Source organism: Sarcophilus harrisii, chromosome 1, assembly GCF_902635505.1.
Source record: "Sarcophilus harrisii chromosome 1, mSarHar1.11, whole genome shotgun sequence".
Taxonomy (NCBI): domain Eukaryota; kingdom Metazoa; phylum Chordata; class Mammalia; order Dasyuromorphia; family Dasyuridae; genus Sarcophilus; species Sarcophilus harrisii.
Genome location: NC_045426.1, coordinates 446175902 through 446195347, shown reverse-complemented (window position 1 = coordinate 446195347; position 19446 = coordinate 446175902). Strand labels below are relative to the sequence as shown.

Here is a 19446-nt window from a genome sequence, read left to right as displayed (position 1 = left end):
AATTACCAAGTATGGATTATTCTTTTTGTATGAATACTTAGCTCTGGTTCAACGACTCATGAATTATTAAGCCTTCAAAGACATTTTTTTTTTGTCACCATATAATATCAGCTGATGAAAGTAAGCTCAACATGATTGCATTTGAAGTTGACAGAGGACATGCTCAAAGAAGGAGAATATCTAAGCCTTCTTCAAAGGCTTCCCACACTTCCCTCCATTACAATACAAATAGTATTTGTACTCTGATATACATATGTAACCCTAAAACATATACATATATTTAATAAACACACATGTATGTATTTTCTTCTTCATTAGAATGTAAACTCCTTGAAGGCAGGGGATATTGTAATTTTGTCTCTGTTCCCATTGCTTGTCATGGTACTTGTCACATAATAGGCGTTTTATGAGTATTTCTTGATTAATTGATTGATTCTCTAGTAAGATCTTTATAGATTGGACACATAAGGAAAAAAGAACCTAGGAAAAATACTTCATGTGAGCTTTCAAAATGGAATGTGGGGGCCCAAGGGAAAGAGTAATTCTAGGCCTAAGGAATGTTATAAACAAGAGCATGTGAGAAAGTAAAGCAAATGAATTAGCAGTGGTGAGTAATTGGATTTGGCTGGAGCACAGAGTATGTGGAGGGGGAGTAAGTAATATGACATAAGGCTGGAAAGATCCAGTGGTGTCAGATTGTTGAAGGCCTTGAATGTTTGCCTAAGGACTTTATTCAGCAGGCATTGTAAATAATGATTATTTACTTAAACCTCTGGAAAAAACAATGGGAATAGTTTTAACAAACTAAGATCTATGCTTGGTAGTTTATAGATATAACATCTCATGTTACATGCTTTGTCCTCTCCTGAGTCGGCTCCTGATCAACTGAAGGAAAAGCGCTTATGAAATTTAGTTCTTAAAAACAGAAATCTAATACTTTAAATTTTTCCATATTATAGAGGTGGCCAATGAGCACAGTCCTTATGAGCACGTGCCGACATTTTGTAACTGGTTGCAATTTGTAATCGTGTGGTTAAGTGAAGCCTTTTGGATTGGCTTCGATTCAGAACTAGGTTGCATTCAAAAGTCATTAGCCAGCAAGGGGAAATCTAACTCTGGCCGTTTCCAGTCTGGCTGACGTGAAAGAAGGATAAACTGCTGTGGGTCTTCAAGTAGGAGATGGGCCTTGGACTCTCTCAGATCACTATGAACCTGAGAGTTCACAGCCCTGATGTTGCTTCTATTTTTATTGAGTTTATTCTTTCCTACTTTTAGATGAAGGAGATTGAAGATGTCATAACCTTATAAGATTTTAAAGATCAGAATGATAAGCCACCAGATGTCTACGAACTGGAGCCCATGATGGGAATTTTCAAGAGTCATATGGGAATTTCAAGTCACCAGAGGATCAAACTCAACCCAGCAGTGACAGAGATGTAGATTCAGCCTTCCATTGGCTACAATTGGCAATGGACTTGGTCAGGTGAATAATAATATATTGAAATTAGGTCTGAGTCTGTTCTTCTGAGAAACTGAGGTGGTACAGAGAAGAATATGACCTTAGAGGTTGTGGGAAAATATTAATACTTCTATTCTTTGCTATATCTTCCTAGGGAATGTCCCTTCAAAAAAACGAATTGTTGTTAATCAGTTAAATGAAATCCAGTGCTTATCACTGATAGCTAATGGGGACAAACACACGAGAATGGAGGTTTGGTACAATAACAGTGAAGAAAGACGATTCCAGTCTCTTAGGTCATTCTTGGATCTTGAGAAAGATGAAGCTTCCCTTGATTTGGAAGAGAGAGGAACAGTTTTTACAAGAACTGGATGAGACAGAACACTCTCAGAGACAGTGTTATATATTCATCATCTCGTTCTTTCCAAATCAATTAAAATAATTACAGTTCTATAAATGCGAAATGAAAGTAGGTTCCAAGATTGTCCCCATCAGGCTGGAAAGGCGAAGGAGAATTTGGGCTTGTAGCTCTAGTCTGTGGTCAGCAGGTGGTGCTGTACCTTTGTATTGCCTGGTCTGTTATGTAACACATGGGAAGCTGGCTCTGCCTGGGAGGCCCTGCTTTCAGTAGGGGTGACTATACTAAATGAGAGCATGAGTCTCAGAGCTGGAAGGACCATGGTGGTTATGTAATTCAATCTTCTCATTTTTTTTCTCGAATGAAGAAATTTAGGTCCTCAAAGGGGACAATGACTTGTCCAAGATCACGCAGACAGAAAGAAGGGAAGCCGGGACTTGAACCCAGGTCCTTTGATACCAAGTCCTCAGGTCCTTATGGTTATAGTGCACAGTGGAAGCCTATAACTTCCTTTATAATAATTAAAAATCATCCCAGTTTCTCTGATAATTTCCCCCAAAATCTCTTGGATTTATTTGTAAAGAAGGTAAAATTACAAAATGTTATTTTTGTGGAAGATGAAAATTTATCGATTATTATAAATAGTAATGTCCTTTTCTTTCTTCCTTCTTTTTTTTTTTTTTCCTCTTTTGGCTGAGGCAGTTGGGGTAAGTGCCTTGCCCAGAATCACTCAGTTATGAAGTTTTAAGTGTCTGAGGTCAGATTTGAACTCAGGTCCTAACTGACTTGAGGGCTGGTGCTCTATGCACTGCACCACCTAGCTGCCCCATAATGTTCTTTTCTCTGTAGCTTCTCTTCCACCTTTTCATTCCCTCCTCTCTCCTCCCTGCATTGTATGTGTTATTAATTTGGTATGGGAATTGGGAGCAGAAATATACATACATACATATATATATATGTATGTTTGTAGGTATGTATATACATACACAAATGTGTGTGTATATACATACATACACACATATATGTGTGTGTGTGTGTATATATATATATATATAGAGAGAGAGAGAGAGAGAGAGAGAGAGAGACAGAGACAGAGACAGAGAGAGAGAGAGAGAGAGAGCGAGTCTCAGTCTCCCATCTTAGATTGTAAGTTCCTTGAAGGCAGAAACTTTTTGCTTTTTACTCCACTGCTTATACAGTGCTTAATAGAAGGTGATTGATCGATTGGTCTTAGGAAATGTCTTGATACAATTGTGGCAGAAGAGTGACCCACTACAAGTCAGGGTTGGAGAGATATGCTACCCAAGGCTTATTCTCTATTTACCCTGGACTCTGAATCTTTATGATCGGCAAACTATGGGTTGAAGAGATCAGAAGTCTGTCTGAGCAATGAGAAAACCAGGACCAAGAGACATTTCTTCTATGGGGCAGAGAGGTGATACAGTGGTTAGAACACCAGTCCCAGAGTCAGGAAAACCAGAGTTCAAATCCAGACTCAAAAACCTACTAGTATGTGACTCTGGCCAAGACACAATCTCTGCCTGCTTCAGTTTCCTCATCTGTAAGAGGAGGATCATGATAGTAACTCCTCACAGGGTGGTTGTAAGGATCAATGAGATATTTGTAAAGCTCTTAGTACAGAGCCTGATACCCATATAAATGTTGGCTACTATTTATTTCCCTGGACCACCTAGATCCAGAGTGTATTCCTTAGTCCTAAGTTCAGGATTCCTCCAGAGGTTTTGTGTTGACATAGAGAACCCGATCCTGCTGGAATTGTGAGTCCAACCTCCTTGGGATGTATTGTCTGACTTGGTGACCTGGGAGGAAGAATGCTTGCCTCTTGTGGTTGAGGGAAGCTTTGGTCTTACAGCTGCTTGGTAGGAGTTTTATTGGTTTGTTTTGCATTGTGTACTGTAGTCCTAATTTGGTGGTTTCCTTATCCATTTTATGCTAAAAAAAACAAACACAAAACCCCCAAACCAATATAACAACAGGCTGTTTCCAAGCATGTTTGTCAGCATCTGTGGAGAGCAAATGCTATTAGGCAAGGCTATTGATTAGGTCTTACTGTAATATAGTAAATTAAAAACAGAGTTTTAACATGCAGAGTTCAATGAGCAGGTGAGGGACTCAGAGCTAGGTTTTATTTGGGTAACCACACATTTATACATACCACTTGGCAATAGTAATGGCAATTACCTCATCCAGGGAAGAGACAGAGCGGAAGTAGACAAGATCTAGCGCTTACTTGGTACTTCTAGCCAGTGAGACATCCACCAATCATCAGTATGAGGGGGGGATTCTCCAGAACCCAGATCTTCTGAGCTGGATGATATGGAGTAAGTGACTGGCAATGTGTAGGGTACTGTGCTGAGACACGAGAGAATATTCACTGCTAGAAGAAATCGTGGAAGACTTTGTGGAAATTTAAGGTGGGCCTTGTTGCCATTGTTTTGTCTACGATTCTATGTGATCCCTTTTCTTGGCAAAGATACTAAAGAGGCTTGCCATTTCCTTCTCTAGAGTATCCCCTTTTACAGACGAGAAATTGGGGCACATTTATGTTAAGTGACTTGTCCAGAGTCCCCCAGGTAGTAAGTATTTGATGTTGTATTTGAATTCACATGTTCCTGCCTCCAGAGCCAGTACTCTATCCACTGTATGTCCTAGCTACCCCTAAATTGGATCTTAGGAATTGGATATGTAGAGCTGGGCAGACATGTCACTGTGAAGCAAAGGCAGGGAGATAAAGAAAATAACAAGAGTTCTATATTTGTCTGGGGCAGCTAGATGGTGCAATGAACGGGGGTGTGGATTCAGAAAGACCTGATGTGGTCTTATGACCCTGGGCAAGTCACTTAATCCTGCTTGCTTCAGTTTCCTCATCTGTAAACCATTCTAGAATTTTTGCTGAGAAAAATGGAGTCACATAGAATTGAATATGAACAAAAAAAATTTTTGTCTAGAATTCAGAGTGCTTGAGTGAATTGGATAGGCAATATGGCCATGTATCAAGAGTGATGAATTTGGGAGTTTAAATATTCTCATGACCACAGACAAATCACTCAGTTTCTCTGAGCCTGTTATCTGCTCTCTAAAATGGAGATTATAATATCTGCATTATTTATCTTATAGGACTATTGTGATGATTAAATGAGATAATGTATATAATTCATTTTGAAAAGTGTGAGAGCAATGTAAGTTATTATTATTAATACTGGGACTTGAGACTAGCGAAAAATCCAAGGGCCTGAGAAATTTGGTGGAGGGTAGGGTCACTCTTTCCAAGACTTTGCTTTGGAATAGCTATCACTGAAAAGCTAGCATTGAAAATGATGGGGAAAAAAAAACATTCTTAATTTTATGCATTGAATATATTCTTTGTGTGCAATAGAGTTAAGTGCAAAACTTTAGTTAAGAAAACTTCAGAGAACAAATGTTTACTGAGGCTCAGAGCACTCCAGTCTCTTTGGTTTCCAGGATCGGAGGTGGTTATGTGTGTGTGGTTGATGTTTTTAGAACAAGGCAGTGTCTCAGCCCTGTGGGAGCAGATTGCATGAGACAAGCACCCAGAATGGGGGAGAGAATGCCAGCCAATCTGTTAGATTTCATCATCTGCTGGTCCTGGGCTAAGGAGATTCTTCACATATATACATGCTTGCTTCAATACCTAAGCCTGGTGGGATAGTGCTTTCGAAATTTATCCTCTAGTGGGGGCTTATGCACTACCACCTAAAAATATTTCTTTCCATCTATTTTAGGTTTAGTAAATAAATCTCTGGGTTTATTCTTTATTCTGATAAGTATGGATCTGGGGTGTTTCTGCTCTGGGAAAGCATCTACAGGCAAAGAGAAGAATCAAAAATATTTTCTGTACTCCCTTCTTAATTCACCAAGCAATAATGATTTGTCATGGTGATTTTCATACTGCTAAATTTACAATGATGACAAAGCAGTTTAGGAAATAATAACAGCTTACATTTGTAGTGTTGTTTATGGCTACAAGAACCTTACCTGCATTATCTTATTTGTTTCTCAATGGGAAGCTGATGTGGGGAAGGCCAAGAAGGAGATAAAGATCTTGTATTCTGGTACTCTCACATGAACATGAAATGCTATGTCTATAAACCATCAAGCATATACTTTTGTTTTTTTAAATCACATTTTAGAGGTTTAAGGACTTAAAATAATTTATGTTATTTATATATATAATAAAGTTGTATATTATATATGTAATATATAATTTATAATATGTTTTTCCATAGACATCATTTATAGCAAATAGCATTATGAAATAAAATATTTTTAAAGTGGTAGATGAAGAGAGGGGGAGTGCTAATTTTATTGTACCCATGATATAGATCAAAAAACTGTGAATTGACTTGGTCTAAAATCATACAACTAGTAAGTGTCGATAAAGGGACTGAAAATGTGTTCTGACTCCACATCTAACCCTATTTTCATTCTTTCCTATAGTAAACATCATCATCTACAGTGATGAAAAATATAGGTTGGACAAATAAGATTATTAATTTCATTCATTTTGTAACCAAGAAGGTTTTGAGTAGAGGATTGGCAAAAAAGAATATCACAAGGGCTTCTAAGTAACATTTTTGACATTGCTGTGAAAAGAAAATTGAAGTATATTTATTTATGTTTTATGCCTATCTGCATCTCATACTTTTATAGCTTCCATGAGATCCAAGAAATGAGATCAGTTAATAAAACAAAATTACAGTAATTCAGACAAATTTGTGATAAAAGTCTAAATCATAACTCCAAAAATGGTGTAGGTTTCATTTGAACCTATTTTGATGAATTTACAAAATTTGAAAGAATTTTTAAAATGGTTAGAACATTTTTCCTTGACTCTCATATAAATTTGTTTAGCACCTCTTTTCTTCAAAGATTACAAAAAAGTAAAGTTCAATTTAGGTTGAATGACCAGAGATTTTAATTAGTGGCACATGAAGTGATACTTTATAGTATTTTTTCCCTATCTTTTAATCATGAAAGTTAGTGATATTTCATTGCATGAGACTACATCAGTACAGAGAACAATAGAATGTAAAAATAATTTCCTTGGATATTTTTTCTCACTTTTGGATTAGTTAGGGACACAGATGAGTGGTCATTATCAATGAGAGGTACTGTATGGGAATTTGAGCCCTAGGCCTTCCATTTTGTTTTTAATCAAAAGGAAAGTGATTTATCTATATCATCTTGTATGTTGTGTTTCATATATGATTGTGTGTTTAAGAAAGAGAAAGAACATTCTGAAAGGATAGTTTGATAGAAATGCTTGCAATTCAAGGATGCTTTTCTGAAAGATTGGGCCTATGATTATGGAAATATTAAATTTAGGATGAACGTTAGTGATGGTAAATGTTAGATTTTTTTTAAAGGTTTTTTTTTGTGTATGAAAAGCAGAAGCAAAATTAAAACAAACAAACCTTAATGTAAATCAACTAAACCTATATCAGGTTTATAAAGAAGAATATAGCATTCAAACTCTCTTTTCTTTTTCTGCTAAGCCAATGGGGGATAAGTGACTTGCCCAGGTTCACACAGCTAGGAAGTTTTAAGTGTCTGAGGTCAGATTGAACTCAAGTCCTCCTGACTTTAGGGCTGCACCACCTAGCTGCCCTAGCATTCAAATCACTTTTCTGAGACAGTTTTCGTATTTGAAAAATGAAGATAATAATACATGTATCTTTTACCTAACAGAATTGTGAGGAAAGTGCTTTGTAAACCTTCAAGTAATATGTTAATATCAGATAATAATCTATATAATCTATAAAATAATCTATATATCTATATATCTATAATATATATCTATATAATAATCTATAATATATAATCTATAAAATAATGGAGTTGAAGTGGATATTTCTAAGGTCTCACTCAATTCTAAATTATGATGTTCTATATTATTAAACTAAGTCCAGGATTTACATATATGAATAACATTGATTCCTAAATAGGTGAGTTTTAATGTTTTTTCCTAATTAAAAGAAATTTCTATTTAGGTGGAATTAATAAAAGATTAAAGAAATGCTAATCTAGGAAGATAATTATGACATTAAGATAAATATGACATTCATAAGAAAAGCAAATGCTCTGAATGTATCAGATGTTGGAAATATGAATAAATGCATACATACACATTCAGGAATATTTACAGCATATTATTTACATTTGGTTTCTTCACTAGCATATTGTATGAAATAAAGAGGTAAATCAATCAATATTTTCTTTTAAATTATTTCTCTCATTAAAAATGTTTTTATACTTTCTTTAGGTTTATTTTCTAAATCTATGCTCTCTATCACTGCCTATGTACTTTGAGGAATTAGAATCAGAGAATCACAGATTTTGTTTTGAAAGGTATTTTACTCCCTTATTTTGCAGAAGAGAAACTGAGATCCAGAGAAATTAAGTGACTTGCTTAAGATGACATTTATTAAGTAAGGATTTGAACTCAGTTTCTCTGACTCTATAATCAGTGTGGCTCCTAACATGAAATTCTTATACAATTTTCTATCATTGCCAGTAGCATCAACCCATTTCTCGCATTACCTATCTCCTTTTTCTGTTTTTCAGTAATGAAATGTTAGACATAAAAATATTGGGCTAGAATTTTGATTGAAGGATGTTTTCCAACTATATTAAATGGTTGTATTGTGCATTTTTAATGATTGACACAATCTTAAAAATACAAATAGAAACATGAAGATGAATTTAGGTGTTAATATTCTAAGGTTATTTTTAAATGTAATTGCTTCACTCTTTTTATTATTACTGGACAAACAGCAGGTGATTTTGCGTGACATATTTCTTGACAATCTGTGCATCTTAAAATAGCTTAATATTCACAAGATAGTGTTCTCATGAAGGAATTTTATTTTCATTTTAATTTTATGCATGCTAGTCATTTTATGATCATTTAACCAATAGTGGGACATAAAGTGTTTTGCCTTTGCGATTATTTTCCATTTATGCCATGCATATATCTATGTACCCATATATAGTTATTTTCCTGATGTCTTACCCATTCAATTGTCAACTACTTGAGGGTAAAGATCATATTTATACCTGGTAGTGCTTTAAGGTTGTAAAGTGCATTACAAATATTATTTCATTTGATTCTCACAACAATTCTGTAAGTTGGTGCAATTATTATCCCCATTTTACAGATGAGGAAACTGAGACTTCCTGAGTCCAGATCCAGTGCTCTCTCCCTTGTGCCATTTAGCTCTGTTGTGACTGGTGCACAGTAAATGCTTAATAAATGTTTATTGACTGACTGGAAAGCCAGGGATTGATTTTTCTTCAGGTTATGATTTGTAAAATTTATCACTTGGATGTAAAATGAGTAGGGATCTGGGTTTCAGTCTGTGGTTTGCCATCAAGTATATGATCTTGGGTAAGTTAACCTCTATGGTCTTCATGTTTCTCATATATTAAAACAAGGTATTTGAGTTAAATGCTCATGAAAATTCCTCTAACTCTTTCACAAGATGCTCAGTACAAGATGGGATTCCTTGTCAATGGTACTATCTCTCATACGATTTTGTTTGCAGATATTTTTGTGTTTATTGAGTATATAAGTATATTCTTCAATGGAAGCCATTTAAAGAAAGATTAGCCTAACAAAACACTCAAGAAGAACCAAGACATAAAGCCCATGGGATGGTCAGATCAATGTGTGAGTCTAGCAGTATAGGCAAGGAGCCTCCTCAAGGCTCAAATACTTGTGATTCTTAGATCCATAAACAGAGGTGCCTGACTTTTCCAACCTTGGATGAGTTCCACAGAGACAGGAAACAAGAAAAGATGATTTATTGGGAAGAATGGATGATAAACCAAAGGGTTTAGTAAAAAATTAAGTAGAAAGTTTTTGAAGCCCAATTTAATTCACATTGTCCTTCTGGTTCAGTTGTGACCATCTCAAATGATGTTTCAAAGGCCGGTAGGTGGTAGAGACTGCTGAATGTGGAATCAGAAAGACCTGATTTCAAAAAAGGCCTTAGACACTTACTAGCTGTATCACCTAGGGTAAGATAATTAATCTCTGCCCATCTCAGTTCTCTCATTTGAAAAATGGGGACACAATTCATAGGGTTGAGTTAAACTCAGACAGTATTTGTAAACCATAAAGTACTACATAAATGTTAGCTATTATTATTAAATAAACCATTTCAAGTGGAAATAAGTCTTTTGTTACACATGCAATAGTGTGTATTGAGGCTTTGGCAAAGCTAAAAGGGTAGGATGTGTGGGTGGAAAGACAGAGACATTGAAATGTTAAAGGGAAGGTTTTCCGGTACAAAATACCCTAGAAAGGTTTTGAGATTTGAATAATTCAATTGCATATAAAGAACCAGAAAAGAAAAAGACCTTGACTCTCCGGTAAATGTATTCTTATCTTTTTTTCCCTAGACATTCTTTTTCATCAGACCTCTAGGAAATATAACTGGTTGAATGGAGACTGATTACCATAAACAAGGAAGAATCCTTTGCTGAAAAAACTGGCCTTGTAGCAGAAGGATTATTCAATGGAAGATGATAAATGTCTGCTACTTCTTTCCTAGGGGAAACAAAGCTTAGAGCTGAGGCTATGAGGGAGAAAAAAATAAAGGCCTTTTTTTTTTTTTTAAGTGCTAATTTTAGGCCAATAGTCATTATTCCTGCCAAAAAACTCCTATAATCCTTGATCAGAAAAAAGCACTGTAACACTTCTTTTAAGACACAATACTGCCCAGCCCATACAGTAAACTGCAGGTGGCCATCCAAGGAGCTAGTTCAGGAAGTTCAGTGAATTGATTTGTGCAACAGAGACTTGGAACCCTCAGAGAAGCCCAGTAGCCAAGTCACCTGTCCAGTCCAGTCTGGCAGCAGTTGTCCAATGGCAGAGAAACCTGCCTGCTTTTTTTCAGGACAAATTGCTCAGTTGTTGCTCAGTGACTGAGTGACTTTCCTGGCCTAGCTTAGCAGCATCCAGTGACTTTCTTAGCCAAACAAAAGCCATGTTCAATGCCTGAACCACCTTCCCAGTGCAACCCAGCAGTAAGTAGTCAAACCTGGTAAATACCTAAACCTGCTGCCACATTCTAGGTAGTCTTTCTGAATGTCAGTCAGGTCTCACTTTTGAGCTGAGTGATCCTGGGTAAATAAGTTATCCTCTTTCTGTCTTGGTTTCTTCATCTGTAAAATGTAAGTAATAATTGCATCTACCTCCCAGGGCTGTTATGAGATAATATTTGTAAAAAAAATATGTAAATGCTAGATATTATTATTCCTAAATAAAAATGGGTTAATTGCTGCATAATGTTAGAAATGTAATGCCAAGATAGATTTATCCTCAAGATGATTAAGATTTCTATGAGGTGAATGGAAACATTATAGAGACTGATTAAGTAGGGTGGAATGAGAATCTGTTTAATTATCATATTCAATTGAATAAATATTTATTGAGTACCTGCAGTGAAAATATGGTACTGAACACTATGATCTGGAAACCTCAGGCTGAGGTGTGACTATGTGGCCCCATCCAATATCAGATACTTGTTTGTGGTAAAATTTGCAATGGAAATTGGAGTTTTAGGGACCCTAGAACCTGGAGGCTATAGGGAGCCTGGCCTTTTTGCCATTGTTAATCTGCTGTTTAGTTATTTAAATGATGTCTGACTCTTATTGGCAAAAATACTGGAATGTTATTTCCTTCTTTAGCTCATTTCTTATAGATGAGGAAACAAACAGGGTTTAAGTAACTTGCCTAAAGTTACACAGCCAGTGAGCATCTGAAATCAGATTTGATCTCTAGGCCCATTGCACTATTGTAAGGACATAAGAATTGTAGAGAGCAAATTATCCTGCCAACTATGCCAATTGTAAGGCCAAATATGAGGGGGCTGATCCGTTCTGCCCTGATATGCCAGTTGTAGGCATGTAGACTGACAAGACAACACTGAGATCCTGAAGAAAAGGGGGCCCATGTCAGCTTGGTAATAAACATATGTAGGTTTATTAGGATTTGTTAGTTCAGGTCAGTTGAGTTTCTGAATGAGGTTCAAAGAAAAATATTGCTTAGGCAGTTTTCCAACATATTAGGAATGATAGAGAATAGAATTATAAAACAGGATCAGAATAATTTGATTTTCTCAATTTCTCTCTTTTTGTCAAGGGAAGACTTATTATAATTTTTCTTGACAAGTTAATATAAGGATAACAATCACAGCGCAAGCCATAGCAAGACTATCTCATAGACTAATTTTAGAATGAAAATTTACATGACAGCAAGATAACTGAGTGAACTCGGGGTTTAGATATGGTGAAACAAACAAAAAAGCCAAAATAGCATAGTAATGACTATCAACCTGCTCCCAGTGTCCATTTAATTAACAATTTCATTTTGGAACTCAAAGGTCCTATGGAATTGTTTGGTGTCTGGAACATTTTTTCTTTGGGGCAATCCAGAAACTGTCTTATCCTCAGGAGCAACTCCTCAATAGAGCATTTTTTTCTGTTTCCAAATTACTTGTAGAGGCTCCTCGGATGTTTCTGCTAAAATTACTTACAAAACAGATCTCAATACAAGTTGGCACAATCTCTCAAATTTTCTTTTCCGATAACTAGTTCATGTTATGAAAACCAATTCAAACCATAGAGTTCTGATCTTGTTAACAATAGAGTTATAAGGGAAACATAAAATTAGGAACCCATAGTACACTTGAAACTTCAAAGAATTTGAGGCTTTATACATCCCATTAGAATTACATTTAACACACAGGATTGTTTGATCTTATATCTTTCTCAAAATTTTCCACTTTAATTACAACAATTCTTTTAGGGGCATCAGATGCTATTGAGGATATATTCCTGTATACGAAAACATAAGTAACCACTCTTGCAAGGAAAGGCTTTGCACCTCTAGGTTCAACAGTTACACAAATGAGTTTACTTATTAGAGGATGATTTTACTACAGTTATAATAAATAGCTTGGAAGGGTGCTTAAATAATTCTCAATTATATATATAAAACAGTGTACATCAAATGGGTAGAACATATTCAGCTGTTAATCATATTCAAATGGAATAGATATCACATAAACAGTATTTTTCACTAAAACCTCTTTAAAACTTGTTTCTTGTTTCTTTCTTATTCTGATTTGACACTTCTCTTACTTTCTTTTACTTGCTTTTACCAATTGTATCTCACATAATCTACACTTCACTGAATATATTTTCTTTCTCTTTCTCTCTCTCCCGGGCCTATTCACCCCTCTGAAGCGGTTGAAGCTTTCCTTTACCCTATCCTCTGAGGCTTCCCCTCTATAGCTATCTTCCTATGGGTCCCTGCCTTTGTATTCTGTTCCTAGCTGTATTCAATCAGTTCTCTCTCCCAGGTGAGCAACACTGCAGGCAGCCATTTCTAACATTTCCATTATTCATTATTCAAATTGCCTCACCTTTCTCTCTATTCCTAACAGGGCTTCAGCAGTCACATACAAACCACAGCAGTGGCTAGCCCTGGAGGCACTCTCAATTCTTTCCTGATGCAGCACAAGCCAGTTAGCAGTTGTCTGGGTGTCCTCAAACTTATGCAGCCGTCTGCACCAGAATTACCTCTGCTGGACTGGCCACCACTTCACACACATATGATGAATTTGGGGATTCCCCCCCATTGAAACTTGTTTCCTGGGCAGGCATCTCACATACAGACATAAGATATTGTCCTGCCAGCATGCTAATTTTAAGAAATAGTCTCAAGTATTAGCAAATGAAGGGGTGTTTACATGGGTATTGTCAAATGCTTTATTGCAGAAGTCTTTTTCCTCCTTCTTTCCCATACACATGTGCACCCACATCTTTGGAGTCCATTTTAAAAAAACTTCCCAGCAAAAAGTGTCTTAAGAAATAAGGATAATAAACACTCTTCTTCCCAACCATAAAATGCCAGAATGAGTATGCATTACCTCTTCATGAAAAAACTGTTCTGATGAGATTCTGTCAGAGTGATACTCCTAACCCCTAGGGCCATGCTTTGCTCACTATGTGAACTAGATCTTCAAATGACTTACAGTTTCAAGCCACTCAGCACTTGGTGGATTTAATTTTGATGAGCGGGAGCAGGTGGGTGCCGCCTGCTGCCCAACCTTGGTGAGTTGACCCCAGATGACTTTGTTCCTGTCTGATGGCTGCAAGATAAAGTGAAAGCTTCATCACGGAACTTGGGGAGGTTACATCAGTTGTTCAGGTGAAAGGTGGAATAAGGAATGTGCTGATAGAGAAACAAACAGGTGCAATGAAAGCATAAAACGATGTCAGCCTTCTCCTTTCCCTCTTCCCCCAGACCAATCAAACCTGTGGTCACTTGAGAGGATGATTTCTGGTTAATGGGAACTGATGGCACCCGACAGGGATTGGCACCTCTAGGGGCACACTAGGGTATGGTGAGGGTGTGTTGATTACTCTGGAGAGGCTAGTATCACTGAGTTATAAAGAAATAAAGCTGTTCTGATTCTGGCTAATACCTGGTCAGAATGTTCTTATTTCAGGAGTATATCCAGGGAAAAATCCATGATTCCTGAAATATTTTCACATCTCAGTTATTAGTATTTTTTTTGCCATTACACCCCCTCCCCCAAGTCTTCCTTTTTTTGTATTTTGACTCTGCTTCCTATCCTAGACAGCCCCTGGCCCTAGGTGGAGCTGCTGGTATTAGAAATCTTGAAGGTCCAAATAGTAGTTTGGCTGCCTTTTGCAAAAAGAGGCACAATGAACTGCAGAGGAAAGAGCCCTTATTTGGAAGTTAGAGGTCCTAGGCTCCTACCATGGCTTTATTCTAATTGCTTTTCTGTCAGGGTTGCTTATACCAGGTGACCTAGGTACTGTCCCATTGTATTTCTCATCTGTAAAATAAAGGGGTTACCTTGATGATTCCTCAATGGTTTCAGTTAAAAACACCGAGGCCTGAGGAAATAATACCTTTCCTTCCACTCCTCTGTTACCATCTGAATGAATGAATGGAAAGGCTTGTAGAGTGCTCATTTGCCAAGCTCCTGCCAGATTCTAAAGCCTCACCAAAACAAAAGCAGTCTCTGTCCTCAAGGAACTTATATTCTTATTAGAAGAGAGAATACACAAAGGGAAATGGCATTAGGGACTCAAACTAGAGAGTCTGAAAGTTTGTGGCTCTCCAGCCCTGCTTGTTAAGAATAGATATCTATCCATCTGTGTTAAACATCTGCAGGGTTTGGAGCCAGATAACTCATTTTGGTAATTTAGGTAAATTGTTACAAATCTGTGATTTGCTCTGTCTTCAATTGAAATAGGGATAATAGACCTTTCTGGGAAATAAAAGTTACTGGATTAATTATTTTAAAAAATCAAAGCCAATCTTCCTCTGTATTCTTTCAAATGAGCTCGCTTAGAAAGATGACTTTTTTGATCATTTTATAGAGGGGGAAACATGATTATGAAATTGGTATTCTGTTCATAATCTTCCTTCTAGAGCAGGGATTCTGAAGCTAGAATCCAATGGAGATTTCAGAAGGTCCATGAATTTGAATGGGAAAAATATTTAAAATGTTTATTAATTTTTAATTGCCATTTAATATTTCCTTCAATTATGATTGTAGGAAAAAAACCCACAGTAATATTGGAAGCACTGAAGATTTTGTGAGCAATAGAAATAACACATATTTTCCTATCCCATTAAATATGTTGCATATATCTCAAAAGGTTGTTTGTATTTATCATGATTTCAAAATTACAAATTTGAACTCGGATCTTCTTGTTACTAGGAGCTTTTTCTACCTCTTCACCTTGCTGGCCCTAATAGAGATCATGACACAAAATAGGTTAAAAAACTGTATTCTAGAAGGTAGCCTCCATCATCTCTTATGTGAGAACTAAAACTAGCTGTTTTCAAGGACTAGTAACACTTTCTTGAGATGCTTTATAATTAAATTCTTAACTGATATTTAAACTGCAAACTATAAAATTTATATAACTATTTTATATACTTATACATTTATATATTTTAAATTTTTATATATTCACATTATATAAATATGAATTAAAAATGAATTTTTAATTTATATATTATATATATAATAAATTTATATAAACTATAAAATTTGATGCTCATGATAACTCAATAGCATAGACATTATAGGCATTATTATCTCCATTTTACAGATGAGGAAAGTGAGGCTCAGAGTTTAAGTAATTGGGCCATAATTACATAGCTAATAAGCAAAAGAGGTGGGATTTGAGCCCAGGTGTTCCTGGATCTATGGCTAGCATTTGAGTTCTGTTTCTTCTATATAAATACATTTCTTAAGACAATTCTTTGAGGGAGGGTGAAGGCAAGTCTTGATATTCTCACAGTACAGATGCTGGATCTCAGGGAAGATAAATGACTTGTCGTTACACAATTTCTAAGTGTTAGAGCTAGGATATGAATCTATGTCTGCTGACTCCAAGTACATTTGATTTCTATAACTAGTCAAACATTCAATAGCTTCATGTTTGTTACTATTGTTTGCTGCAGACATTGCACCAAATTTTTTTTTTCTGAAAATCATTCATGATATAGTTATTTAGTTACTACAGTTGATATAGTAGTTAAAATTGCAATTAATATTTATTTCAGTGTATTAGAAAAAATATTTTTCTGGGAGAAGACCTGGATGCCACTCCTATTAGTCTAATCACTTTATCACCCTGGGCCTCTGTTTCCTTATCTGTAAAACAATAATTAGTTCATATAGTGCATATAGCACTTCATAATTAACTTATAAAATATATGTATATATAAAACTATAAATAAATATGTAGTTAGATCTCAATTAATATGAATAATGAATACCTTGAAGTCTTTGTATGCATTCAAGTTCATACTATTCAAAGTTATAATTATATAAAATATGGTCATTGGTTCCAGCCTTGTGAAATATGAAGTATGAATGTGAATAATGTGACTTCTTCAGGGATTTACTTACTTTCACTAATTAGGACCTGTTTGCTTATTATCTCCATTCATCTTCATTATAGCCATATAAGACAAATAATAAAACAAAATTATTATCCCCATTATACAGATTTGGAAAACTGAAGCCCAAAGAAATAAGATGAAGTGGTTGAATTAGTTGATTGTGAAACTTCCCTTCAGCTTTCATCTATTATTAAAACTTAGCTTCTTTCATGGAAATTTCTTGTGGAGAAGTGTTCTAAACCTTGATGAAGGTAAGAAGCCTTCTATTTTTCCAATCTTGGAAATTTTTATATTTAAAAAATGTTTTATTGATTTTTTTGTTTTGACATTGTGTTCGTTTTTGGGTACTCCCCTTCTTCTATAAGAATCAATCCTTCCCTTGTAACAAAAAAAAAAAAGTCAAGCAAAAATATCTGATTCAGTGACAGTTTCTGATAATGTATTCAAAATTCTTTCCCTGTAAAACCCTGACTTCCAGCTAAGAGTTGTAGGTTATATTTCTCTATGAGTTTTTTGGAACTGAGATTCTTGCCAATCACTTTTTAAAAAGACATTTATTGTTCATATTTCTCTTAATCCTTCATTGTACTATTGCCACTCATATTTATTAGAGTCATTTTTTCCTACTCATCATTCCCTTTTTACTCCCTTGATTGATGTCTGTTGTTGAGACATTTCAATCATGCCCAATTCTTTGTGACCTCATTTGTGGTTTTCTTGGCAAAGATACTGCAGTGGTTTGCCATTTCATTTTCTAGTTCATTTTACAGTTGATGAACTGAGGCAAGCAGGGTAAAGTGATTTGTCAATAAGAATCTGAGGCTGGGTTTGAACTCAGAAAGATGAGTCTTTTTGACTTCCGGCCCTCTGTTCTATCCACTGTGCTACCACTGAGTCAGAGGACCTCAGTTCAAATCCTGATTCTGCTATGCTTGTGACCTCTGTGACAGATAAATGAATATAAAGAGGCAACATGGTTCATTATAAAGGTCAATGATTTGTAATAATAGAACTTATGTTTAAATAATATAGCAATTGCACCAAATTAAAAGGCAATCATAGTATGGAAGGAAAAAAACCCATTCATTTGACAGTCAGGAGGTTTGGTAACATGACATTGTCCAGGGATTAGTTGGTGATTCCTCTGCTGCCAATCAAGCTATCAGCTCTATAGAACAAATAATGAAGGGGAAGATCTACATCAGGTAAGATATAAATACTGGAGATAAAACTGATGGTTTGTGGACTAACAGAACAATTATCACTGGAGCTAGTTTTTTGATATATGATCTTAAATGAATAAAGTTAGTAATTGGCTTCTGACTAGAGCTAAAACTGATAGCAATAGGAGGCATTATCCAGCTTGATACTAACAACTTGAATACCTCTCTTCACTCTTCTCCTTTTCCTGCTACATAGATATATACCACAAGGATCACTCAAGAGAAGGACAAAAGGGATGATATCCTAGAATATGCTGCCATTCCCAGACCACATATATCCATGGTAAGCTGCTTGAAGAAAGGGTCTCTTTGGGCCTTTTTGTCTCCAATGTCTTCTACAGAATAGTGAAGTAATTTGTTTAAGGGCATAGAGGTTTTAAGTAGAAGACCTAGAATTCAAAGAGGGATCCTTCACTAATATATTGTCCTATTTTAGAATTAATTACAAATAAATTCATTTATTACTTTCTGAAGATGATAATAATTTTATTGTTATTGTTCGGTTGTCTCCAACACTTTGTGACCCCATTTAAGGTACTCTTGGCAAAAATAAGGGGAAGTTTTATCAGTTCTTTCTCCAGTTCATTTTACAGATGAGGAAACTGAGGCAACAATGTCTTACATTGTTGGTGGAGTTGTGAACCGATTCAACCATTTTGGAGAGCAATTTGGAATTATGTCCAAAGGGCTATCAAACTGTGCATACCCTTTGATCCAGCAGTATCTCTATTAAGTCTGTATTCCAAAGAGAAAATAAAAAAGGAGAAAAGACCTACATGTGCAAAAATGTTTGTAGAAGCTCTTTGTGTAGTGACAAGAAACTGGAAACTGAGTGGATGCTCATCTGGAGAATGGCTGAATAAGTTATGGTATATGAATGTTATGGAATATTATTATTCTATAAGAAATAATCAGCAGGATGATTTCAGAGAGGTCTGGAGAGACTTACATGAACTGATGCTAAGTAAAATGAGTGGAACCAAGAGAACATTTTACACAGCTACAATAAGATTATGTGATGATCAACTCTGATGGACATGGCTCTTTTCAACAATGAGGTGATTCAGGCCAACTCTAATAGACTTGTGATGGAGAGAGCCATTTCCAGCCAGAAAGAGGATTATGGGGCCTGAATGTGGATCACAACATAGCATTTTCACTATTTGTTGTTGCTGTTGTTTGCTGGCTTTTTTTCTTTCTCATTTTTTCCTTTTTAATCTGATTTTTCTTGTGTGGCATGATAAATGTGGAAATATACTTAAGAAGAAAAAAAGAAAAATACTCTCAGTTCAAAGCCAGAATTTTTTGCATTACATTATCTGTGGGGCATATGAGGTAAGTGACCTTTTTGTATTTTATGAATGAGGAAATCACAGAGACCAAGAAATCCTTTATACAA

The 19446-nt window shown here is 35.7% G+C and overlaps 1 long non-coding RNA gene across 1 annotated transcript; it reads left to right on the top strand.

The window, feature by feature from the left end:
* The first annotated feature begins 319 nt into the window (after positions 1–319).
* Positions 320–18516, top strand: LOC105749303. The gene is made up of 3 exons (XR_004230922.1): positions 320–1483; positions 16931–17075; positions 18244–18516. It is a non-coding gene; the product is annotated as an uncharacterized LOC105749303 (long non-coding RNA).
* The last annotated feature ends 930 nt before the right edge of the window (positions 18517–19446 follow it).